The 27,345-nt window shown below is 41.6% G+C and overlaps 1 protein-coding gene across 1 annotated transcript in view; it reads left to right on the top strand.

The window, feature by feature from the left end:
• The first annotated feature begins 590 nt into the window (after positions 1–590).
• The window catches only part of SLC5A1 (solute carrier family 5 member 1), a 153,420-nt gene continuing 126,665 nt past the window's right edge, over positions 591–27,345 (top strand). The window contains exons 1-2 of the mRNA XM_077160435.1: positions 591–740; positions 1,853–1,961. The gene's annotated coding sequence lies outside the window, so the exon portion shown is untranslated. The remainder of the gene's footprint in view (positions 741–1,852; positions 1,962–27,345) is intronic.

Here is a 27,345-nt window from a genome sequence, read left to right as displayed (position 1 = left end):
AGACCATGCAAATTCGCCGGTTCTTTTACCCAACTGCTCCCTCGACACCCCACCCCTCCCAGGCCCCTGCAGAGACCTCAACGATTTCTGGACGCCCGGGGACGGTGGAGTTTCCTGCTGAGCGCGGCCACCCGCCCACCGCTCCTCATTCCAGCCGGGCCCCGGGGCCGTGGGGGATGCTGAGACTTGCCAGGGGAGTTAAGGGAACTTCCCTAAGCCCACTTGGTCACCGGACAGGTCTGCAGTGCGACTCAGGCTCCGGAAGTTGACCAGTCCACTCCTACTGGGGAGGAGAAGGAGGCCCAGGGCTGAGGAAACGTGAGCGATGTCCCGGAGACCGAGTACCGGAGCCCTTCGAGAAGCCCTTTCGCGCGGCTTTTTAGAATTGCCGCCACCCAAGCCCCGCCCCGCTCGTTCGCAGCCCCGCCCACACTTCGGCCCCGCCCACCACCGGTCTCTGCCCCTTAGCCCCATCCTCCCGCTTTCTCCACCCTTTACTCGGCCCTGTTCGCCCAGGCTCCGCCCCTCAAGCCCGCTTCCGCTCTTCTAGTCCCGCCCCACCCGCTCCCAGCCCCGCTGCCACCGAGCCGCCGCCGAGCCGCCGCCTAGGCCTCCAGGCGCTGCCGGGAGATGGCGCGTCAGAGCCGCGCAGGGCTTCAAACTCCGGCCCTAGAGGGAGCCGCTACTACCCAGCTCAGTGTCGTTTGGTTCGGGGACCGGTTCGTGGTGGAAGACGTCGGGTGAGCTGTCATGAAATGGACACAAAGCGGAAACTGGGGGCTGGGAGTCTGACGGCCTCCCACAGCACCTAAGGAAACAGCCAGTGCCAGCCAGTCAAGTCAGCCTATCTGTGTATTCAGTCATACATTCAGTTAATCCAGTCAGTCAGCCAGTTAGTCTAGTCAGCCGGCCAGTCAATTTAGCCATCCTGTAGGTCAGTCTAGTCAGTCAGCATGTCGGTCAGCTTGTCAATCAAGCCCGTCAGTCACTGAGTCAGTCCATCTAGTCAGCCTGTCAATCTAGTGAGACATGTTAAATCAGTCTGTCAGTTTGTCAGTCAGTCAGCCAGTCAGTCACCCAGACTGGAAGTCACGCAGTTTGTCCATCAGTCTATTAGTTCAGTTTCTCATCAGGTGGTCAGCTGGACCTCACTGTGCCCTTGTCACCTGATTCCTTGGGGGCTAGCCTTGCAATTGTGAGGGAAAGGGGGAGGGCGTCTGTGGATTGGTGAGGGGAGGAATATGTGGAACCTAGGCCTTGTTTTCTTTTAATTAATTTTTTAATTTATTTTTTTAAATGCCAAAAGACACCAAACAAACGCAAACATTCGTAACTTGATCATTCCGTTCTTACATATATAATCAGTAATTCACAGTATCATCACCTAGTTGCATATTCACCATCATGATCATTTCTTGGAACATTTGCATCTATTCAGACAAAGAAATAAAAAGAAAACAGAAAAAAATTCATACATACCATACCCCCCATCCTTCCCCCTCACCGATCACCAGCATTTCACTCTAAATTTGTTTTAACATTTGTTCCTCCTATTATTTATTTTTATTCCATGTGTTTTACTTGTCTGTTGATAAGGTAGATAAAAGGAGCATCAGACACGAAGTTTTCATAATCACACAGTCACATTTTGAAAGCTATATCATTATACAATCATCATCAAGAAACATGGCAACTAGAACACAGCTCTGCATTTTCAGGCAGTTCCCTCCAGCCTCTCCATTACATCTTGACTAACAAGGTGATATATACTTAATGCATAAGAATAACCTCCAGGATAACCTCTCCACTCTGTTTGGAATCTCTCAGCCTAGGCCTTGTTTTTTACCCTCAGGATCTTCCAGGCCCTTGGGAAGAGTGGTCAGTGATGCTGAGAAGATCCCGGGCTGGCACTCGGGGACAGCACAGCAGTCCCTGGAGCATGCAGAGCTGCAGTGGAAGAGGTGAGGCCCATGCTCTCAGGTGGCTTAGGTGGGAGATGCTTCGAGGTTGCTAAGTTCAACCCTTTACTGTGTCGTTGGAAAACTGAGGCCCAGAGAGGGGTCATTTTGTGAGGAGATCTGGGAAAGGCTGTGGATTTGGCTTAATCTACTCTCCTCTTCCTATGTGGATAGTGGTGGCCAAGATCCTGGCCCTTCCAGAAGGCTCAGGGCACAGCTGGAGACTGGATAACTGGCAGTTTGTCTTGGCATTACTTCTGTATGCCTTTGGGTGAATTGCTTAACTGTTCTGAACCTCACTGTCCCCTCAGATAGTGGAAACAGTCTCTGTAACCTGTTCCCCCAAACTCTCACCCTACCCCATTCTGGGGTTTGAAAATGAGAACATGGATGTGAAAGCCCAGGTGTGAGAAGGTCGTTAATAACCATACTATCCTGTGGTTTTCCTAAGGTGGTGAAGAGAGGCAAAGAAAAGCAAGAGTGGCCTGAGTGTCTAGGCCAAGGCTTGAGTGGAAGGAAAATTCCTGATGCAGAGTTCCCACAAGGACAGTGCAGGACCCTGACCAACCATAGTGTGGGGCTTGGGAACACAGCCTGTTGCTTTTTGACCTGGTAAAGGGGTGAGAGGGTTGAAGTTTCTGGTTGTGTGCCCTGCCCAGTGGAGTGAGGGTAGGGACTGGGGAGCATGGTAGCTGGGTCTTAGGGGTGAGAAATTCTCCCTTAGCCCAACCTGGGTATGCTCTTGGGAGCCTTGCTGGGGGGTGGGCTTTGCTGACCAAAGGGAAGGCAAGGAGGGGAATGGGCGAGTCTCAAGCATACCCCAGGGACAGTAGTTTTTCCCCTTTCTCCCAAGCTGGGTATCCAGTTTACCTCATGTCCAGGCCTCAGTGGCCTAGTGAGGGGGAACTGCAGCTCCTAAGAACATGGCTTCTTATAGGGACCTGATAGGATATCCTCAGGAGAAAATCCCCTGGGCAGGGCTGGGAGGTACCAGGAAGAGTTGGTTACTCATACAACGAGAATTTATTGGGCACCCACCACATGCCAAGCTTGTGGTAGATAATGGGAGTAGGGGGCAGGAATGACCTGTACAGACGCTGCTCCTGTTTATGAATTTCAGAGTCTAGGAGTGGTGGTAAGGTGGGAGATGAAAAAGAAAATAAACCAATTGACTAAAGTAAAAATTGTAGTCCATGCCATGAGGTAGCAAAGAGGATGCTGAGAAAGACAATAAAGCAGGGCATTCTGGTATGGCTCTCTGGGGAGAACTGAAGGAGAAAGAGCCAACAATGGAAAGAATAGGGTGAAAGAGGTAGGGTTCCAACTAAGGGATAACATCATTCACTTTCTCACATAGTTCAATAAACAAGTATGAATAAAAATAAATGAACTAATAAAAAAGTTCAATAAATAAGTATACAACTGTTACTGTGTGCCAGGTACTCTTATAGTTACTAGAAAAACAGAGATGAAAAGTTCAAGGAAAATTCTTTCTCTCCATGGAGCGTATGTGCTAGTGGAAGGAGAAGAAAATGAACCAAAAAGAAAACAAATAATTTCAGGGAATGACAATGTTATGAAGAAAATAAAATCAAGATTATGGAACAGAAAATGACTAAGGATGAGGAGACTATTGCAAATAGGATAGTGTGGTAAGGTTTCCCAGAGACCTGAGTGGTAAGAAGGACACAGGCATGCAAAGGTCTGGAGGAAAAGCATTCTAGGCAGAGGGAACAGGAAGGGGGAACACAGTTAGACGGTTTGAGACACAAGGCTGGTAGAAGAGTGATGGGCAGTGAAGGGAAGGAAACAGATAATGAAGGGCATGCTAAAGCTAGGTGAAGAGAATGGATTTTATTAGAAGGCATTGGGAAGCTGGTGGAGGTATTTGGGCATAGAAGAAGTATGATCCCTCTGACTGCTCTATGTTTGTATAGTGCAAGGGTGTTGTAGTTTCTTTCGCTGTTCAAGCAAATACCATGCAATGGGTTGGCTTAAACAATGGGAATTTTGAAAAATGTGGTTTTGAGACGAAGAGAAAGTCCAAATGGAGGCATCATCAAGGCAATGCTTTCTTCCCAAAGACTGGCATTCTGAGACTGGCTGCTGGTGATCATTGGTCCTGGGCTTCTCTGTCACATGGCGGCCTCTCCTGGCTTCTCCATTCTTTTCAGGATTCTGTTGATGTTTGGCTGCTGGCTGCTCCCTCTGTGACTTTTCAGTTTGAATTTCATTCCACTTATAAAGGTCTCCAGTAATAGCTTTAAGACCCATTCTGCTTGAGGTGGACCACATCTTAACTGAAGTAACCTCATCAAAAAAAGTCCTACTTACAAGGGGCTCACACCCACAGGAATGGGTTAAGTTTAAGAACATGTTCTTCTGCGGTACATCAGCTCCAAACCACCATTGCAAGTGAGGGAGAGTAGATGTGGAAGCAGTTACGAGGCTACTGCAGTAGTCCAGGCAAGATGATGTTGGCCTGGACTGAAGTAGTAGCAGTGGGGATGGAGCCAAGTGAATAGACAGATTTATGGGCTGAATGGATAGGACTTGGTGACTGTGTATGGGGGAGGGGTAAAGGAAAAAAATGATTCCTTGGGTTTTTGGTTCCGGCAATTGAGTGGATGGTGGTGCCATTGATTAAACTGGAGTGGGTTGTGGGGAATAGGTTTGGGGGAGGAAAACTAGAATGCAGTTTTGGACAATCTGCAGAGATTTCTGTTAAATAGCTAAGTGGAGATGACAAGCAGGCATTTGGCTGTTTGAACTTGGAGCTCAGGGGAGAAGAATTGTCTAGAGATAATATTTGGCTTAGGACAGGGGCAGCACCACTCAAAGCATTAGAGCTAAGCTGTCATAACAATAGCCACTAGCAGCGTGTGGCTACTGAGCCCTTGAAATGTGAGCCACGCTGTTACGTGTAAAATACAGACCATATTTGGAAGGCTTCGTACGGTAAAAGAATGTAGAATAGCTCACTGATATATACATGTATTACATATTTTTATTGGCAAAACAACAAACAAACACATTCTTAACATACAAACATTTCGTATATGGTGTATAATGAGTGGCTCCCAATATCGTCACATGATATATATTTATCACCATGATCACGTTTTAGAACATTTGCATAACTCCATTAAAAGAAATAAAAAGAAAAAAGGAAAAACTCATACATACCATACCCCTTGCCCCTCTCTCTCATTGACCACTAATATTTCCATCTACCCAATTTATTTTACCCTTTGTCCCCCCCTACCGTTTATTTATTTATTTTTATCCATTTTTTTTAAACTCATCTGTCCATACCCTAAATAGAGGGAGCATCAGACACAAGGTTTTCATAATCACATAGTCACATTGTAAATGTTACATCTTCCTACAATCATCTTCAAGAAACAAGGCTACTGGAGCACAGCTCTATAGTTTCAGGTACTTCCCTATAGCCACTTGAATATACCATAAACTGAAAAGGGATATCTATATGATGCATAAGATACTTCCAGGATAACCTCTCAACTTGAAAATTTCTCAACCACTGACACTTTATTTTGTCTCACTTCTCTCTTCCCTCTTTTGGTCAAGAAGATTTTCTCAATCCCTTCACCAAGTACCAGCTCATCCTGGAATTTCTGTTCCATGTTGCCAGGGAGATTCACACCCCTGGGTGTCATGTCCCACGTAGAGGGAGAGGGCAGTGGGTTCCCTTGTTGGGTCGACTTATAGAGAGAGGCCACATTGAGCAACAAAAGAGTTTCTCTGTGGGTGACTCTTAGCCCTAATTTTAAGTAGGCTGAGCCTATCCTTTGCAGGAATAAGTTTCATGGGGGCAAACTCCAAGATTGAGGGCTTGGCCTATTGATTTGATTGTCCCCACTACTTGTGAGAGTATCAGGAATTCTCCAAGTGGGAAAGTTGAATCTTTCCCCCTTTCTCTCCATTCTCCTAAGGGGACTCTGCAAATACTTCTTCATTTACTGTCCAAATCACTCTGGGATTTATTGAGCCATCACACTAACCTGGACAAACCAACAAAATCTCATGCCCTATTCAAGATTCCCTGTACTTATGGTGTTCGACTCAACTGACCACACAAGTTAAATTAGGAAATACACTACCAAAAATATAGATTTTGCACCAAATAAACATCTCTTCCTTTAGTCTCACACAGAAGTGAAGTTTTAAGATTTGGCCGATATTATCCTTTACCCAGTCTTCTGATATATCTTAGTCCTATCCATATCAGCTTCATTCATATCTCCACTCGATATCTCATCACTTTTTCAACTTTTTAAACAGTTCCTGTATGGGGTACTACCGACTTTCATAGCTTCAGAGCTCTACTTCTGAATCTCAGATGTCACATAAATACCTGAAGTTTCTGGGAAAGACCAGGTTATATACAACAGCTCAGTATTTCAGAATTTAGAGTTAACAATTACACTTCCTGAATATATGTGACTACTGTAAGAGTTTACAATTAGGACCCTTTATAATAAGCCCCAACCTGATAATCCAGGCTCTCGACTTCAGTTCCACCGAGTTTTTGTATTATAGTTAGTCCATATAATTGAGGCCTGATAAATATTTGTGTTTTTGTTCCTCACTGATATATTTTTAAAAATATTGACTATATGTTGAAATACTAATGTTTTGGATATATTGGGTTAAATAAACATTGTCAAAATTAATTTAAAATCAATTAATAATAATTTAAATATTGTTAAAATTAATTAAAATTTATTTTAATTTCACCTGTGGCTACTAGAAAATTTAAAGTTAGATATGTGGCTCACATTATAATTCTATTGCACAAAGGTGTGCGCTGGAAACTAGGGCTGGTGGTGCCTTGTTGAGTGTGACCAGTTAAGGTACCAGGGGGCAGCAATGATTAGGAAATCAAGGATCAGCTCTGATGGGGACCATGTTACATAAAACCCAGAGTGGGGGGTTTGTTGGCTTGACTTTCCCTTGCTGCCCTTTCTAGGGAGCCCCTCTGGACTGAGGAAGAGGCAGGAGGGGTCCCAATGAGGTGACAGTCTGAACGACTCAGGAAGGTGCCGGACCTCAGGTGCTGAGTTCCCATCCCCTTCTTATCACCCCTGGCTGACATCACCCTGGTGGGGGAACATTTCCACCCTTTGGAAATGTATGCCAGCTAACTGCTGGGTAGCCAAGGGAACCAAGACCATAAAGCTCACAGAGGTTAATTTATATGAATAAATGTGGCAGTAGCCCATTTTTATCCATTACCATTCTAAACAGCTTGTTCAAACTGCCTTCGTGTTTCCAGGTGGCAGGAAAACTGCTCTTGGGGGAAAAATAAGCAGTGAGTCAGCGGGGGAGGAGATTGAATTCAATCAATTTGTTTGGTGTGCTTTTCATGAGCAGCACTGTATGCCAGATACTGGGGCTGGCTGCTGTGGGTTGTTTATTGTGCTGTCCTCAAGGAACACATTCCCAAATGCCTTAATAGAAGGAGAAATGTGTAGAGATCCAAATAGAGGCTCATAAGAGACCAGAGGAAGCAAAATTAATGTGTAACCTTTGAACTCAGAGAACGGGACAGGTGGCATCCGAGCAGAGGAGCAGGATTTAGCCATTCAAGTTGTAGGGTAGGGAAAGGGTTGTCCAGGTACGTGGAACAGCAGGAAAGGATGTGATTTCATGGAAGCGCAGGGAAATCCTTTTGGCTAGAATGGAAGGCATGTGGAGTAGCGTCATAGTAAAAGAAAGTTGATGCCAGATCATGGGAGGCCTTGATTTCCAGGTTTAGGAGATTGACCTTTAGATTGTAGATACTTGGGAGCCTGTTGTGGTCAGGGACATGTGTCGATTTGGCCAAGTGGTGGTACCTGTTTGTCTGGTTGGGCAGGTGCTAGCCTGTCTGTTGCGATGGGGACATTTCATGGAGTTGGATCATGATCACGTCAGCTGCATCCACAGCTGATTCCATTTGTGGTCAGCCAAAGGGGAGTGTCTTCTGCAGTGGGTGATGCTTAATCTAATCACGGGAGGCCTTTTAGGGAGGATTCAGAAGGGACAGGCTCTATTCCTGCTTTGGCTGGCGAGCCTCTCCTGTGGAGTTCGTCCAGACCCTCCATTGGAGTCATCGGCTTCACAGTCTGCCCTGCAGATTTTAGATTCTGCATTCCCGCGGTCACGTGAGACACTTTTATAAATTTTATATTTGTGAGTGTTCCCTGTTGATTCTGTTTCTCTAGAGAACCCTAACTAATACAGAGCTCTTGAAGGTTTTTGAGGATGGAGTGAGCTGGACACCATTGTGCTTAGGAAGAAGAAATCACTTTCTTGGGGCATTTGGTGCTCAGAGGACAGGGAAGGGAGGGGAAAGTGAGCTTGAGAAAATGAGGTAGGGTAGCAAATGAGGTAGTATGGTGCCGCGGTTAAAAACATTGGTTTTGGAAATGGAAAAACCTGGATGTGAACCCTAGTCCATCACTTCTTTTAAAGCATATCATACACTTCATCCATTTAAAGTATACAATCATCACCATAATCAATTTTACTTAAAAAAATTGAGATATAATTAATATTCTATAGAACTCACTATTGTAAAGAGTACAGTTCGGTAGTTTTTAGTATATTCGTAAGGTTGTGCAAACATCACTGTTATCTAATTCCAGAACATTTTCGTCACCCCCCTAAAAACCCTGTACCCATTAGCAGTTACTCCCCCTACTCCTAGACTTTCTGTTTCTATAGATTTGTCTATTCTGACCATTTCATATAAATAGAATCATGTACTTTGTGGACTTTTGTGTTTAGCTTCTTTCATTTAGTATAATGTTTCCAAGGTTCATCCACGTTGTAGTCTTTATTATACTTCATTCCTTTTTTGTGGTTGAATAATATTCCATTATATGGTTATATCACATTTTGTTCATCCATTTGTCAGTTGATGGACATTTGGATTGTTTCATTTTTTAGCTATTATGAATAATATCATGAACATTAGTGTACAGGTTTTTGTGGACATATGTTTTCATTTCTCTTGGGCATATACCCAGAAGTAAAATTGCTGGGTCATGTGCTAATTCTGTGTTTAGCTTTCTGAGGAATTGCCAAACTGTATTCTAAAGAGGCTGCACCATATTACTTTCCCACCAAGAATGTATGAGGATTCTGATTTCTTCGTATCCTCACCAACATTTGTTATTGTACATTAAAGAAATTATAATTTTCCTAAAGGGGGTAATGTGTTATCTCATTGTTTTGGTTTGCACTTTCTTAATATTCAGCCCCACTGGCACCTTAGCAGGCTGGTTAATTATTGACTGTGCAGAGTCATGAAGAAATTCCAGTGAGCTCAAGGGAAGGCCAGTGCTAAGGTGCTCCCTCTCTGCCCTGATTTCCTGCTCTGACACCTCTGAGGTCTTCAGGGGCACCTATGGCTTCACTAAGTAGAGACAGAGTGAGAGAGGGAGAGGTGGAGAGGAGAGTGGAGAAGGAGTGTATGGGTTAGGAAATGTCCTATCTATGATTGTTGAGGTAAAGCCCTTGTGTCTGCCTTGGTGAGGAAGGTAGTGTCCATGCAGGGTGCAGTGAGTTGAATAGTGCCTCCCCCACCCCCAATAAAGATATGTTCAAGTCCTGACCCCTGGATACCTGTGAATGTGATCTTGGAAATAGAGTCTTGAAGATGTAATTAAGTTAAGGATCTCAAGATGAAGTCAGTCTGGATTTAGGTTAGGTCCTAAAACAAATGACTGGTTCTTTATACAAGAAAGGAGAGGAAGATTTAATATACACAGGTACAGAGACACAAAAGATAAGGCCATGTGAAGATGCAGGCAGAGATTGGAGTGGGGCATCTACAAGCCAAGGAACTCTAAGGATTTCCAGAATCCCAGAAGCTTGGAAGTGGGCTATGGAACAGATTGATTCCCTCTCAGAGCCTCTAGAAGCAAGCAGCTCTGCTGACATCTTGATTTAGGATATCAGTCATCCAGAACAGTGAGAGAATAAATTTCTGTTGTTTGAAACAACCAAGTATGTGATTATTTGTTACAGCAGCCATGGGAAATGGCCCTAATAGCCAAGGTCTTTGCTTTTCCTTTTCTAAAAATTTTATCTTCACTCTTTTCTTGAACTATTTTAAAGCTAGGATGAATGGAATTATATTATTCGGAGGATCTTCTCGTATGTGCCTGTGGCATAATTTGAGATTCTTTTGATCTAATTTTGGTGAAATCTCCTTCAGGTCCTATATGAAAACTCTGCTATGTGGGAATCCCTTAAAGGGCTGTGGTGAACAGCCAGACTTAGATGTTTAACTTCCAGTCTCATCCCCCTTTCCACCTGTGATACCTTTGCTACCTGGCTTCATCCCAGGACTTGCCTCAGGCTTTGGGCCTTTCCTGATGGCTGCTCCATTCTCAAGGAGAAATGGTTGTATCTTTGGGAGTTCTTCTTTGTACTGACAGATTCCTTATTGTTTCTTTATCTGGAACTTACCCACTGTAGTCTCTATCTACCTTAGTCTTATCAAATTCTTCTCTCCAGGTCCTGCTTGTTCCTGGTTATCTCAGGTCCTTTGACCTCAGAGGTTTCCTAGATTCCCCCTCTTTGTCCTCAGTAGACTAGGTTGGCAAACTTTCCAACATGGGGCCCCCTCCTGTTCTGGTACAGGTGGAGAAAAGGGCAGGAGCCTGGTTAGTTGGACTCCCCAAGGTGAAGGGTGTTCGGGTGGCAGATGATTCACATCTTCTGGGAAGGTCTCTGAAGGACCCTGGCTGTGGAAAAGGAGGAGTCTGCCATGCCATCTGTCATGGTAAGAGATAATAGTAATGACAATCTGCATGCCATTTGTGGGGTGCCAAAGCCAGGTCTGGTTTGAGCTCCTTCTTTCTAGAAGATGACTCTCACTTTCTCCAATCTGTCATTCACTTACTCACTCACAACATGCTTTTACTGAGTGCTGACTCTGCAAAGCACAGTGCTAGGTCCTGAGAATAAATCCCTGCATATGAGAACCTTGTAATCTAGGGAGATAGACAAATCTATCATGTCAATGCAAAATGATGTGATGTATGTTATAATCAAGGAGTGTATGAAGTGTAATAGTAACACAGATGAAGGAGAAATCATTCTGCCTTGAGAGAAAGAATAGGTAGCTTGAGCTGCAGGGTAAAAGTGACATTTGCTTTGGGTCTTGAAAGAAGTGTGGGGGAGCGGGGTTTGCTGGGCTGACACAGGGAAGAAGGGCATATTAAGCAAAGGACTCAGGGATTCCTTGCAGGAATTCAAATCAAAGGTGATTTGGGGCCAAGCTCAGAAGTCCACTGCATTTCTTTAACTTTCTTTCTTTTTTTTTTTCACATTGCATGTCCAAAACCATAAATTTATCATATGTATTATGTATTTACATTTTAGAAACTGTAAGAAGTAGAAAGTGGAGTTACATCCCAAAAGCTATCATACAATGCTGCTGGTATTTATAATTACCCATATGATTATCTTACTAAAGGTCTTTATTTCTTTATGCTGCTTCGATCAAATGTCTAGTGTCCTTTTCTTTCAGTCTAAAGACCTCCCTTATATATCCTTGTCTTTCATTAAATTTGGGAAGTTTTCTATCATTATTTATTTGAATATTTCTTCTGACCTCTCTATTGTTTTTTACTTTTTTATTGTATAGTATGGCATATATACAAAGCAAATAAATAAAAATCAGTAGTTTTCAAAGCACTCTTCAACAAGTAATCACAGGACAGATCTGAGAGTTTGTTATGGGCTACCATACTATCCTCTCAGATTTTTCCTTCTAGCTTCTCCAGAATATAGGAGGCTAGAAGGCTTAAATATTTTTTTATCACTACAATCAACTTTTCTTTCTTTTTTTTGTGAAAAATAACATATATATACAAAAAAAAAAACCCCAATAAATTTCAAAGCACTGCACCAAAATAAGTTGTAGAACATATTTCAGAATTTAACATGGGTTACAATTCCACAATTTTAGGTTTTTACTTCTAGCTGCTCTAACGTACTGGAGACTAAAAGAGATATCAATTTAGGGTGGGCCACGGTGGGCAGCAGGCAGAGTTCTCACCTGCCATGCTGGAGACCCGGGTTTGATTCCCGGTGCCTGCCCATGCAAAAAAAAAAAAGGAAATCAATTAAATCATTCAGCAATCATATTCATTTGTTAAATCCTATCTTCTCTGTATAGCTCCACCATCTCCTTTGATCTTTCTGTCCCTCTTTTTTGGGGTGTTTGGGCTATGGCCATTCTAACTTTTTCATGTTGGAAGGGTCTGTCAATACTATAGGGTAGGGAGATGGAACTATCTGATGCTCTGGAGAGGCTGGGCCCTCTAGGTTTCAGGACTTACCTGGTCCAGGGACCCATCTGGAGGTTGTAGGTTTCTTGGAAGTTATACAAGTGCATGGAACCCTTGTGGAATCTTATATATTGCCTTACGTGTTCTTTAGGATTGGCAGGAATGGTCCTGGTTGGAGTTTGGCAGGTTATGATAGGTAGCAATGTCTAACTGAAGCTTGCATAAGAGTGTCCTCCAGAGTAGCCTTTCGATTCTATTTGAACTCTCTCTGCCACTGATACTTTATTAGTTACACTTCTTTTCCCCCTTTTGGTCAGGATGGCATTGTTGATTCCACGTTGCCAGGGCCGGATTCATCCCTGGGAGTCCTCTCCCACATCACCAGGGAGGCTTTCACTCCTGGATGTCATATCCCATGTAGCAGGGAGGTCAATGGTTTCACTTGCAGAGTTGGGCTTAGAGAGAGTGAGGTCACATCTGAGCAACAACAGAGGTCCTCCAGAAGTAACTCTTAGTTACACCTATAGGTAGGCTAAGCTTCTTTGCTACCTACATAAGCTTCACAAGAGTAAGCTGCAAGACATTGGGCATGGCCTATTGATTTGGGTGTCCCTATAGTTCCACTGCATTTCTTTTTATATGTCTCCTTCCCCCACTTCAAGCGGGAACACCTTGAAGTCAAGGGACTTCAAGAGAAGTCTTCAGAGAGTAGCCCAGGCCCTGGACTGTTTCTTGCCCTTCTGTGTAAATTCATTTGTCTTATGTCCTACCCACTCTAGATGCAGGTAACTGATGTGATAAACTCACTATTTTGGTTTGGTAAAGCTGCTGGAATGCAATATACCAGAAATGAGTTGGCTTTTATAATAGGGATTTATCAACTTACAAGTTTACAATTCTTAGACCTTGAAATTGTCCAACTCAAGGCATCAGCAGGTGATGGTTTCTATCTGAAGGCTGGCTACCAGCGAGCTTGGGCTCCTCTGTCAGATAGCAAGGTACGTGGCAACGTCTCCTGGCCCTTCTCTTCTGAGTTTTGTTGCCTTCAGCTTCTGACTTCAGTGACGTAATCTCTCAGCTTCTCTGGCTCTCTTAACTTCTGTGTGTGTTCTAAACTTCTCTGGGGCCTTTTTTCTCTTGCAACTTCTTTGACCCACTCATTGTTTAAGAGAGTATTATTTAATCTCCATATATTTGTGAAAGTTCTTGTTCTTTGGTGGTTATTAATATCTAACTTCATTCTGTTGTGATCAGAGAAAGTGCTTTGAGTAATTTCAATGTTTGTAAATTTATAAAGACCTGTTTTGTGCCCCAGCATATCCTGGAGAATGTTCCATGAGCACTAGAAAAGAATGTATATCCTGGCGTTTTGGGGTGTAATGACCTAATTATGTCTTTTAGGTCTAATTCATTTATCAAGTTGTTTAACTTCTCTATTTCCTTGTTGATCTTCTGTCTGGTCGTTTTATCTGTAGAGGAGAGTGGTGTATTGAAGTTTCCTATGTTATTGTTGAAACATCTATTGCTCCCTTCAGTTTTGCCAATGTCTGTCTCATGTACTTTGGAGCTCCTTGATTGGGAGCATAAACATTTATGATGGTTATTTCTTCTTGGTTAATTGTCCATTTTATTAATATACAGTGTCCTTCTTTGTCTCTTATGATGTCTTTAGATTTAAAGTTTATTTTGTCTGATATTAGTATAGCTACTCCTGCTTTCTTTTGTTACAACTTGGGTGGAACATCTTTTTCCACTTTCAATCTATTTGTATCTTTTTGTTTAATATGAGTTTCTTGTAAGCAGCATATAGCTGGATTATATTTCTTAACCATTCTGCCGTTCGGTATCTTTTAGTTGGTAAATTTAGTCCGTTAACATTCAAAGTTATTATTGAAAAGGTGTTTCTTGAATCCACCATCCTATCTTTTGGATTTTATTTGTTAGATCTATACTTTTCCCTCTTTCTCTCTTTTTTTAATCCTTTTTTATCCTCTTTTTTTATCCTTTAAGTTACCCTTACTGGTACTCTTCAATTCTGTGCCCTCCTCCAGACCTCCCTCTCCTGTCTTTTTTTTTTCAAATGGCGGAACTCCCTTGTGTATTTCTCTTCTAGTTTGCTAGCTGCCAGAATGCAATATACCAGAAATGGAATGGCTTTTAAAAAGGGGAATTTAATAGGTTGTTAGTTTACAGTTCTAAGGCCGAGAAAATGTCCCAATTAAAACAAGTCTATAGACATGTCCAATCAAAGGCATCCATCCAGGGAAAGATACCTTGGTTCAAGAAGGCCAGTTAAGTTCAGGGTTTCTCTCTCAGGTGAGAAGGCACATGATGAACACAGTCGGGGCTTCTCTCTCAGCTGGAAAGGCACATGGAGAACACGGTGTGATCTGCTAGCTTTCTTTCCTAGCTTCCTGTTTCATGAAGCTCCCCAGGAGGCATTTTCCTTCTTCATCTCCAAAGGTCCCTGGCTCGTGGACTCTCTGACTCGTGGATTCTCTGCTTTGTGGTGCTACAACATTCTCTGCTCTCTCCCAATTTCCTTCATTCTCCAAAATGTTTCTTCTTTTATAGGACTTCAGAAACTTATCAAGACCCACCCAAATGGGTGGAGACATGTTGTCAACTAATCCATCTTAACAATCACTCTTGATTAAATCACATCTCCAGGGAGATGATCTGATTACAGTTTTAAACATACAGTATTGAATAGGGATTATTCTGTCTTTACAAAATGGGATTTTGATTAAAACAGGCTTTTCTAGGGGACATACATCCTTTCAAACCAGCACAATTTCTTTATAGGGCTGGTCTCTTGTTGACACATTCTTTCAGGATTTGTTTGTCTGTGAACATTTTAATCTTTGATCTCTGTGATATCTGCTACTTTTCTATTTATTTTCTCAAATACTTCTTTATGCTCTTCTAGTGTCTTTTTTTATTTTTAATTTTTTTAAAAACATAACAACATATAAACATGAACGTTCTTACCGTATGATCATTCCATTCTTGGTATATAACAGTAACTCACATTATCATCACATAGTTGTATATTCATCACCACGATCACCGCTCAGAATATTTGCATCAATCCAGAAAAAGAAATAAAAAGAAAAAAGAAAAAAAAATGTTACATACCATACCCCCTCCCCCCCCATTGATCACTAGCATTTCAATCTACTAAATTTATTTTAACATTTGTTCCCCCTATTATTTATTTTTATTCCATATGTTCTACTCATCTGTTGACAAGGTAGATAAAAGGAGCATCAGACACAAAGTTTTCACAATCACACATATTGCAAAAACTATATCATTATACACTCATCTTCAAGAAACATGGCTACTGGAACACAGCTCTACATTTTCAGGCTCTTCCCTCCAGCCTCTCCGTTACACCTTAACTAAAAAGGTGATATCTATATAATGCATAAGAATAACCTCCAGGATAACCTCTCGACTCTGTTTGGAATCTCTCAGCATTGACATTTTATTTTGTCTCATTTCACTCTTCCCCCTTTTGGTCGAGAAGGTTTTCTCAATTCCCTGATGCTGAGTCCCAGGTCATTCTAGGATTTCTGTCCCACGTTGCTAGGAAGGTCTACACCCCTGGGAGTCATGTCACACTTGGAGAGGGAGAGGGCAGCGAGTTTGCTTATCATGTTGGCTAAGAGAGAGGCCACATCTGAGCAACAAAAAAGGTTCTCTGGGGGTGACTCTAAGCCTCATTTTAAGTAGGCTTAGCCTATCCTTTGTGGGGGTAAGTTTCATATGAACAACCCCCAAGATTGGAGACTCAGCCTTTTGCTTTGGTTATCCCTATTGCTTGTGAGAATATCAGGAATTCTCCACATAGGGAAGTTGAATTTTCCCCTTTTCTTGCCATTCCCCCAAGGGGACTTTGTAAATACTTTTTTATTCATTGTTTGAATCACTCTGGGATTTATTGGGGCATCACTCTAGACAAACCTACAAAACCTCATGCCCTTCACAAGGTTCCATGTACTTATGGTGTTCAATTAAGCTGACAACATAAGTTATATTAGAAAATGCACTAGTCAAAAATGTAAATTTTGTACCAAATAAACATTTTTTGCTTTAGTCTCACACATAAGTTAAAGTTTTAAAAAGGTGATATCTATTTAATGTGTAAGAATAACCTCCAGGATAACCTCTCGACACTTTGGAATCTCTCAGCCATTGAAACTTTATTTTGTCTCATTTCTCTCTTTCCCTGTTCGGTCGAGAAGGTTTTCTCAATCCATTGGTGTTGAGTCCCAGCTTAGGCACCATTTATTGAAAAGACTGTTCTGTCCTAGGTGAGTTGGCTTAACTGCCTTATCACAGATCAATTGTCCATAGATGAGAGGGTCTATATGTGAACACTCTATTTGATTCCATTGGTTAGTGTATCTATCTTTATGCCAGTACCATGCTGTTTTGACCACCGTAGCTTCATAATATGCCTTAAAGTCAGGTAGCGTGAGACCTCCAACTTAATTTTTCTTTTTCAGGCTATTTTTAGCTATTCAGGGGACCCTGCCTTTCCACATAAATTTGGTTATTGGTTTTTCTATTTCTGAAAAGTAAGTTTTTGGGATTTTAATTGGTATTGCATTGAATCAATTTAGGTAGAATTGACATCTTAACTATATTTAGTCTTCCAATCCATGAACACGATATGCCCTTCCATTTATTTCAGTCTTTTGTGATTTCTTTTAGCAATTTCTTATAGTTTTTTTTTTTTGTATAGGTCTTTTGTATCTTTAGTTGAATTTATTCCTAAATATTTTATTCTTTTGTTTGCAATTGTAAATGGAACTTTTTTCTTTATTTCCCCCTCAGATTGCTCATTACTAGTGTATAGAAACACTACAGATTTTCGAGTGTTGATCTTGTAACCTGTCACCCTGCTATACTCATTTATTAGCTCTAGTAGTTTTGCTGTAAATTTTTCAGGGTTTTCGACATATAGCATCATATCCTCTGCAAACAGTGAGAGTTTTACTTCTTCCTTTCCTATTTTGATGCCTTGTATTTCTTTTTCTTGTCTAATTGCTCTGGCTAGAACTTCCAACACAATGTTGAATAACAGTGGTGATAATGGACATCCTTTTGTCTTGTTCCTGATCTTAGGGGGAAAGTTTTCAGTTTTTCCCCATTGAGGATGATGTTAACTGTGGATTTTTCATATATTCTCTTTATCATGTTGAGGAAGTTCCCTTTGTTGTGTTTTGAAGTGTTTCCAGCAAGAAAGGATGTTGAATTTTGTCAAATGCCTTTTTTGTATCAATCAAGATGATCATGTGGTTTTTCTGCTTTGATTTGTTGATATGGTGTATTACATTAATTGATTTTCTTATGTTTTCTTGCATACCTGGGATGAATCCTACTTGGTCATGGTGTATAATTCTTTTAATGTGCTGCTGGATTCGATTTGCTAGAATTTTGTTGAGGATTTTTGCATCTGTATTCATTAGAGGGATTGGTCTGTGGTTTTCTTTTTTTGTACTATCTTTGTCTGGCTTTGGTATGAGGGAGGGTGATGTTGACTTCATAGAATGAGTTAGGTAGCTTCCCCTCCTCTTTAGTTTCTTTTGAAGAGTTTGAGCAGGATTGGTACTAATTCTTTCTTGAATGTTTGGTAGAATTCACCTGTGAAGCCATCTGGTCCTGGAATTTTCTTTTTGGGGAGCTTCTTAGTGACTGATTCAATTTCTTTACTTGTGATTGGTTTGTTGAGGTTGTCTATTTCTTCTCGAGTCAATGTTGGTTGTTCATGCCTTCCTAGGAAGTTGTCCATTCCATCTACATTGTTGAGTTTATTAGCATAAAGTTGTTCATAGTATCCTCTCATTACTTCCTTTATTTTTGTGGGATCAGTGGTTATATCTCCTCTTCCTTTCTGATTTTATTTATTTGCATCCTCTCTCTTCTTTTTGTCAACCTCACTAAGGGTCCATCAATCTTATTGATTTTCTCATAGAACCAACTTCTGGTTTTGTTGATTTTCTCAATTGTTTTCATGTTCTCAATTTCATTTATTTCTGCTCTAATCTTCATTATTTCTTTCCTTTTGCTTGCCTTAGGGTTAGTTTGCTATTCTTTCTCTAGTTCTTCCAAGTGGACAGTTAATTCCTTGTTTTTGCCATTTCTTCTGTTTTGATATAGCCATTTAGGGCAATAAATTCCCTCTTAGCACTGCCTTTGCTGCATGCCATAAATTTTGCTATCTTGTGTTTTCATTTCCATTTAACTCAAGATATTTACTGATTTCTCTTGTAATTTCTTCCTTGACCCACTGGTTGTTTAAGACTGTGTTGTTGAGTCTCCATATATTTATGAATTTTCTGGCACTCTGCCTATTATTGATTTCCAACTTCATTCCTTTATCATCTGAGAAAGTGTTTTGTATGATTTCAATCTTTTTAAATTTATTGAGACTTGCTTTGTGACCCAGAATATGATCTATCCTTGAGAATGAATCATGAGCACTTGAGAAAAAGGTGTATCCTGCTGTTGTGGGGTGTAATGTTCTATAAGTGTCTGTTAAGTCTAGCTCATTTATTGTATTATTCAAATTCTCTGTTTCTTTATTGATCCTCTTTCTAAATGTTCTGTCCATTGATGAGAGTGGAGATTTGAAGTTTCCAACTGTTATGGTAGATGTGTCTGTTTCTCTTTTCAGTGTTTGCCTCATGTATTTTGGAGCATTCTGGCTCAGTGCACAAATATTTATGATTGTTATGTCTTCTTGTTGAAGTATTCCTTTTCTTAGTACCTAGTGTCCTTCTTTGTCTCTTTTAACTGTTTTGCATTTGAAGTGTAATTTGTTGCATATTAGTATAGCTACTCCTGCTCTTTTCTGTTTGTTATTTGCCTGGAATATCTTTTCCCAACTTTTCACTTTCAACCTATGTTTATCCTTGGGTCTAAGATGTGTTTCCTGTAGGTAGCATATAGATGACTCATGTTTTTTAATCCATTCTGCCAGTTTATGTCTTTTGATTGGGGAGTTTAATCTATTAACATTTAGTGTTCTAAATGTAAGGGCAGTACTTTCTCCTACCATTTTGCCTTTTGGATTTTATATGTTGTATCTAATTTTTCTTCTTTTTAACCTTTACTGATAAGTCTTCATTTCTACACTCTTCTCCACACCTCTGTCTCCTGTCTTTTCCTGTCTGTCTCTAGTGCTCCCTTTAGTATTTCTTGCAGAACTGGTCTCTTGGTCACAAATTCCCTCAGTGATTTTTTTTTTGTCTGAAAATATTTTAATTTCCCCCTCATTTTTGAAGAACAATTTTGCTGGATATAGAATTCTTGGCAGTTTTTCTCTTTTAGTAATTTAAATATATCATCCCACTGTCTTCTTGCCTCCATGGTTTCTGCTGAGAAATCTATAGATAAGTCTTATTGGGCTTCCCTTGTATGTAATGGATTGCTTTTCTCTTGCTGCTTTCAATATTCTCTCTTTCTCTTTGACTTCTGACATTCTGATTAGTAAATATCTTGGAGAACATCTATTTGGATCTATTCTGTTTGGGTATGCTGCACTTCTTGAATTTGTAATTTTAAGTCTTTCATAAGAGTTGGGAAATTTTCAGTGATTATTTCCTCCATTAGTTTTTCTCCTCCTTTTCCCTTCTCTTCTCCTTCTGGGACACCAACAACAGATATATTTGTGCACTTCATGTTGTCATTCAAGTCCCTGAGTCCCTGCTCATATCTTTTCATTCTTTTCCCTATATTTTCTTTTGCTTGTTGGATTTCAGATGTTCCATCCTCCAGTTCACTAATCCTATCTTCTGCCTCTTGAAATCTAACATTGTAAGTTTCCATTGTTTTTTTCATCTCTTCTACTGTGACTTTCATTTCCATAAGTTCTACGGTTTGTTTTTTTCAGACTTTCAATTTATTCTTTCTGTTCATTCCTTGCCTTCTTTATATTCTCCATCAATTCATTGATTTGATTTTTGATGAGGTTTTCCATGTCTGTTCGAACATTCTGAAGTAATTGTTTCAATTCCTGTATTTCATTTGAATTGTTGGTTTGTTCCTTTGACTGGGCCATATCATCAGTGTTCCTAATATGATTCATTATTTTTTGCTGGCATCTAGGCATTTAATTTCCTTTATTAGTTTATTCTGGAGATTGTTTTCACTTTTTTTACCTAGGATTTTCTTGCTGGATGGCTTTGTTGTCTATCTGTTCTTTGACATTCAGTTCAGCTTATTCTAGACCTCTGTCTTAGGTTTTGTTTAATAGATCAGAATTTTTCAGTTCTTGTTTCTTGTCCTGCCTGTATGGTGCCTTCCCCACCCCCACCCCCTGTTAGGAGGGTTTACCTAGGTATTATAGACCCCAGCCAGATTTTCCTAGACCAAACTGGCCTCTTCTCAGGAGGAAAGAGTCATCTGTGTCAGTTTTCCCTGAGGGTGGGACCCAGCAAGTTGATAGTCTTTCCTGTGAAGCGTCTGGACTCTTTGTTTTTCCTATCCTGCCCAGCATATGGTGCTTTTCTGCCTGTGGGTCCCATCAGCATAAGGTGATGTGGTACCTTTAACTTCAGCAGATTCTCCCTGCTGAGGGCATGGTTGAGACAGAGGAGAGGTTGTAGGCTGGCTTTAATCTCTTCACTTTTCCAGACCCTGGGGTCTGAATTCCTTGAGGGAGTGATTCCACCTGAGCTGGGCCCCACCCCTCTCCTGGGGAAGGCACAGGCTCCAGACAAATACTCAAACAAGCTTAATTCTGCCTATGGCTGGGCAGTTGGAGCCTGAGAAGCTTTGCAGCTGTATCTCAAGAGTAGTCAAGGCTTAGAAACAGAGCCATGAAAATGAGAAAGAAAAATCCATTCCAGAGCAGGACCCCTGTTCCTTGGGTTTGCCAATCAAGAGCTTAAGTTGGTATGTTGCTTTGTGTATCTCCGTGTCCTATGTGCCCCCTCCTTTCCTTCCGTTCAGGGCCTAGACCCTTTCAAGTATTATGTGCTGTCTAATCCAAAAAACCTCTGTTTTTCTCTTTTTCTGTCAGCCCTGCCCCATCTGTGCCAGGGCAGAACCCAGCAACCTTCACTTTTACTCAGGGTTCAGCTGAGCTGGGGGCCTATTTTTAGTAGTCAGAATTTGTTAATTAATTCCAAAATTGGAGATTGGTTGTGTTTGGCCCCTGCTGCTGGTAAGGTCCCTTTCCTTTCCCCTCTGGGAAGCAGCCTGTGGGGGATGGGCACCAGCCACCGTGGCTTGGGGACACACGCTTCTGGGTGGGCTCATAGCCAGTCCATCTTGTCCAGACTGGGGAACGCTGTGTGTCTGGTCACTGACATGGCCCCAGCAGTTGTTCTGTTCTGTTCCTGGCTATTTATTACCTGCTCTGGAGGACGAACTAAATCCCACACCTCACTAAGCCACCATCTTGGCTCCAAAACTCTAGTGTCTTCTTGATCTCCTTTATGTTATTAGCCGTCCTGTTTATTTTATTTAGTAGAGTTATAGGAACATCTTTGATGTTCCAATGTCTGTGTCTCCTCTGGTGTTTTAATTTCATCGTTAGGCTGGGCTATATCTGTTTTGTGTCGTGACATACTTAGTGATATTCTGCTTTCTGGTATGTAAACATCTTGATTGGTTTATTTTGGAGGTTGATTTCCTTTAATAGTCTAAAGGTTTGTATTTGCAGGATGGATGTGGAGAAGGATGCAGGGCACAACAGTGTGGTGATGTGTTGCAGTGCAGGTACAAGGGCAGGTTGGGGTGCTATGCTGGTGCCTGTGAGCGTGGGTGTCCACTTTTTTTTATATTCTTATAAAGCACTCCACCAAGAGGATTAAGACCCACCTTGAATGAGGCGGGTCAAATATAAATTAAAATAACTTAATCAGATCTTCCCCATCATAATGGATTTAAAGAACATGATCTTTTCTGGGGCACATAACAGCTTCAAACCACTGAATTCATTCATGCTAATGTGTGATTGGGAACAGTTGGGTCAGTTTGTTAATTAAAGTAAGTATTTTGGCTTGCTATGTGCAAGATATTGGACGAGAAATGAAGGATTATAGAGTGATGCTTAAGAGGACAAGTCTTAAAATCCGAAGATGTTGATTTGAATTCTACTCATTACTGGAATACCTCACTCAAGGTACTTAACACCTCAGTTTTGTCCTCTATAAAATAAGAATAATGCTCTATAGTGTTGTAGAGGTGAATTAATGATAGTATGTGCTTGAGCTCTGAGTATAGTGCTTGGAACAGTAAACTTTAATTAGATGGTGATATGTACCCTATATACACATATATAAATAAATAAATATAGTATATGCATATATTTCCTGCCCTTGAGGGGTTTAAAGACTTCAAATGGGAAAGAAAAGTTCTCTAACACACTCTGATGTAGTGCATTTTTCCCCCCAGGTTATGTATTAGCATTTGAAACTGGGACCTCATGGAAACACAGGTCTTACTCAAAGGACAGTTATTCCCAGAGAGATTATTTTCTTTAGGAGGGAAAGGAGGGCCAATGAATGGAAGTTGTTAGGAGGTAGATTTTTGTCCCAGCACAAAAGAGAAATTTGTCAAAGAGCATCTTGGAGATAGTGAGCATCTTGTGTCCTGGAAGGTGACCACACGGAGGTTGGCTGATCTATTGGGGACATTATAGAGGAGCTTCCTGGATCCCTTAGAAGATTGCAGAGAGAATGCTGGACTCGTTAGGGGCATTTTGCAAGGACTGTTTTTTCTTCCCACGTTTTCAGAAGCCCTTTCCCTCTCCCTGTTTGGATGATTCATTCCTTGGAGGGACCTGGAAGCCTACAGATATTGCGGTGCCAGAGGTGCCTGCCAGGGCAGGTGGCTCCTGCAGGTGACCTGGCACCTTATCTCCCCTGCCCCACCCATCCCTCCCCTGCCTTTTCTGGCTTACCTCTGAGAGCAGAAATAACCTAGGTTCAAATATTAACTGTGAAACCATAAAAACATGCGAAGCTCAGGTGGCTCCCAGGGCCCGGACTCTAGGTGCTTTGTTATTGGGAATTTCTGCCTCATGTCCCTGTGAGATGGAGAGGGTGCGGTGGTTGGTATGACAAGGCGGACCCATCACTCAGGCTTTCATCCTGATAGTAGAATGGGCAGAGGGGTGCCTTTATTTCCTGAAGCTCAGGTAAGGGCTGTTTAGAATCTCCTCCTCAAGGTTTGGGAGAGACACAGCTGCTCCTATTAGCATTAATAGAAGTTGTGTCCTCACTTACACAGTAAGAAATTTTCCCACTTTTGTGGGCCCTGACATGTGCATGCATATATATGGAAATTTCATAGACACCTACATAGAACTGAAAAACAAGTGTATCATGTACCCTGGTGTATACCTATGCAAATATAGTATCTTATCCCATGAACCTTGCACAGTGCCTGCAGCATCTGTACATCTTCATTAAGCTGATGGATGAATAAGTGAATAAGTATTTATGACCACTCACATACTCATCCATACATGTACAGGAGGGTACCTGCCTGCCAGTACACGTGCATGTTCACTTTATACCTGCACCACACACACAAATACACACAACAATCAAACCAAACACATTGGCATAAATACTTCTATTCATACATATAGTCACATGCATATAATTATGAGTGTATATATGTATTTATAAATTCCTGAATGACCCTGCTCAATGGCACAGATGATGGCTAGAATGAGACTAGGGTTCCACAGAGGCTGGACAGGAAAGAGAAAAATGTTTTGGTTGGGAATCCGACCTCTCAGTTGTGTGCTGGGATGCTTACACATGCTCTAAAGCTGTCATCCTTTTCTTCTTATTAAGCAAATTAATGCACGGGGGAGGAAGTGGGGCTGAGGGGTCTATTTCAGAGCAAGTAGGGCTGAGTTTAACATCTCCTGACCCCTTGGAATCTCTTTCAGAAAATATATTGGGCTGGCTGGGGACTGCCCTTGGCTATTAGTCTCTTAAAGAATAATGATGATGGGGGAGAAAACCAGCCCTAGATTCTAAAAGGGTGAAGCCTCAAGCTGGGCTGTGTGAGGATATTTATAAAGAGTGTGTGTATTTGTATATGTTTACATGTTGGTATGGAGGCAGTCACAGGCAGCAGTGTCTTAAAAAGAGGATGAGGCTCTGATTTCACTGTGTGCTACACACCCCAAATCCCAGGGCTGGGAGGCAAAAACTCTGACATCTGGTTTTGACTTTCCTGCCAGCTTGCCATGTGGTCTTAGACAATTCGCCTCACCTTCATGGGCTCTAAATTTTCATTTGTCACATGGTTGGCCAGCCTCACAGGCCTGTGAGGATCCAAGGAGCTAAGAGAGGTTAAAGGGAGGTTGAAGAGTTAAGAACATTTCCTAATGTTCTCATTTTTCAGTTCAGTTAAAAGCATTTCAAATGTTCTGGCATCCTCAACAATGAACCTGTATTGGGCCTTCTGAAGACTCATGAAACAAAGGTTGAACTCAGTAGTTTCTCTTCCCAAGGGGTGTACCCATCAAGTAAGAAGAGTATTCACAAGCAAGAAGAGTGGTCACTAGCACCCAGGCAGTCAGTGCTGAGTGCTTTGTACTGTCTCTGCCTGTGAGGTTGTCAGAAGAAGGTCTAGTTTCTGGGGTTTTGGGAAGTCAGAAAAGGTTTCATGGAGATAGTGAGAATTGGCAGGATTTGACTGGGGGTAGGGGTAGGGTGGGGTGGGATGGCACCTGGACCATGGAGATAGAAGAGGGATAATACCTCAACACAATTAGAAATGGTAAAGATTAAAAGGAGTAACAGGGTTAATTTTTTAGTCCTTTCTGGAACTGACTCAGCCCAATGGTTAATCTGTTTGACCCGTTTAGGAATTGCTTGGACCCTGTCCCAGGCATGCATACACACAAAAGAAAGATTCAGAGTAGCCCAGAGCAGAGCACAGGAGAAAATGGAGGGCATCCCATCCAAGCCTGACCCTTTTCTAGAGGCAAAACTGGGGACAGGAGAGGACAGATACAGGAACAAAGTCGTCACAGGAAGTTAGTGACAGAGCAAGGATTAGAACTCAGTCCAGAGCCTTTTTAAAGTCATCATGGGTCTTAAAAGCAGACTGGATTTAGGAGACTTTTGCCTTTTGTTTAGTGCTTGGCAAGGTTGAAAGTTTGAATCTTACTTTATAAGTGTGATTGCGTGTGTTTGTTGATTATTCTGGGGTGCAGAGTACAGGTACAGAGTACGTGGCTTCTACAGGTGACTAAAGTAGACAGTTCCCTCTGTGTACCCATATGGGTAACTAATAACTAACATTCCACTAGTAGGACTTCGTGCCCATGGTTTTAGGCTTTGATCTTTCGTGAAGTGCTGTTTTGTTCTGTGATCGTGAACTGTTAATCAGTTGACTATAGCTCAGTGTAAGTGGAGTGAGAAGATACTTTCTGAGAGCCAGAACTGATGGGGTAGGAAAATGCTACTAAAAGATAAGGGAGGCCAGGTGAAGACCCTGCCCTATTCAGCACAATACCTAGTACACAACAGATGCTCAAAAAGTGTGAATGAAAGAAAACTGATAGAATATAGGAAAATATCAGTGTCCTCTGTAAGGACTACATTCCTGCCTTGGTCTCACTGGCACGTCTGTAGCTACTGAGGGCCTACAGGACAGCATGGAGGGCAAGAACTAACCTGAAGGATGGGTGGGCCCTTGTCTTGCCACGAGGGAATTCTAGATTGTAAGATGTGACCAAGGTCAGGGAACCACTAAGATACAGAGATAACATGTGATTTGTCCAGAGTTTCCCAGTTGAGCTTCAGCAGAGGGGAACTGGAAGCCAAGACTCTTGCTTCCTAGTCCTGGAAGCTCTCATTCAGGCCAGATTGCATCCAAACTCAGAGACAAGAGAAGCAAGGTCTTGGAAAACTGGGCAGGGGACAAGGGAGACCTTGTGACATTTCCAGGCTGGTGACCCATACCAACCTGCAGACCAGAATGTTTATAATCAGTCATCACATTTTTCTCTACTATCTAGAACCTTTGGGTGGCATAACAGACTTCAATTAAAATACGGTCTTTCCCTTTAACCAATTAATCTTTAAGTATCTTCCCACTCATTAACCTTGGCTAATACCATGATAAGAGGAAGTGACTTTTGAATTAGTGCACTGACAACAAAAATCTTTGAAGACATTTATATATACATAGATATACATGAAGTTTTTTATATATACATAGACGCACATACACGCACTCCTTTGGCAGCAGGCATGCAAACATGCAGGCACGTGCACTATACACCTCCCACAGCTTGTGAATATACAAATGATACACACACTCTCGGGGAACACAAACAACCTTGCAAAGAACTTGCCACAAATGCATGGGCTCTTGCCTACTCAATTGTGCACACATAGTGAAAAACTAAACCAAACCAAACCAACTACAAAAGAAACCCTCAGATAGAAGGTTTGGAAGGACAAAGACTAAACAAAAAAAAATACGAATATTAGCTCCTACTCACTGAGTTCTCAAGTAAATACTGGGGATTATGTTAAGCGCTTTACATATACTGTTTCACTTGATCTTCATAACAACCCTTTGTAGTGGATCTTAGTATACCTTAGTTTCTTACAGGGACTATGTACAGTCTGTCCACCCCAGTGACTTGCCTGCATGTTAAAGTTTGGAGCATTGTGACACTGCTTGCCTGAGATCACACAATTAGTAAATCACAGAAGTAAACATTAACTGCAGTTATGTTCTGACAAAACCTTTGTTCTTAACCACTCAGATCTTAGTCTGTATTTCCAAGAAATGTGTCAGAGAGGGGAAACTTCGATTTAATTTTTGCTGAACAGCAGCAAGAAGTATCTTCCACAGCTGTCATCCTCAGCTTAAAAGGAGCAACTTTATGATAAACAAAAACCAAAAAACTGTCTCCCTAAAATAAAATAAAATAAAGCTGTCTCCCTTTACCGAGCAAGGAGAAGTTTATCCTAAAGTGGTGCTGTGGTCAGAAAGGCACATGTTCCATGTGGGTTTAGACATAGCCTAGATGAAAATTCCTGAGTGGGGTAGAAAGAGGAATTCAGGAG

The sequence above is a fragment of the Tamandua tetradactyla genome, chromosome 5 (assembly GCF_023851605.1).
Source record: "Tamandua tetradactyla isolate mTamTet1 chromosome 5, mTamTet1.pri, whole genome shotgun sequence".
Lineage (NCBI taxonomy): Eukaryota > Metazoa > Chordata > Mammalia > Pilosa > Myrmecophagidae > Tamandua > Tamandua tetradactyla.
The sequence above is the reverse complement of the archived record's forward strand: the minus strand, read 5'-3'. Positions and strand labels throughout refer to the sequence as shown.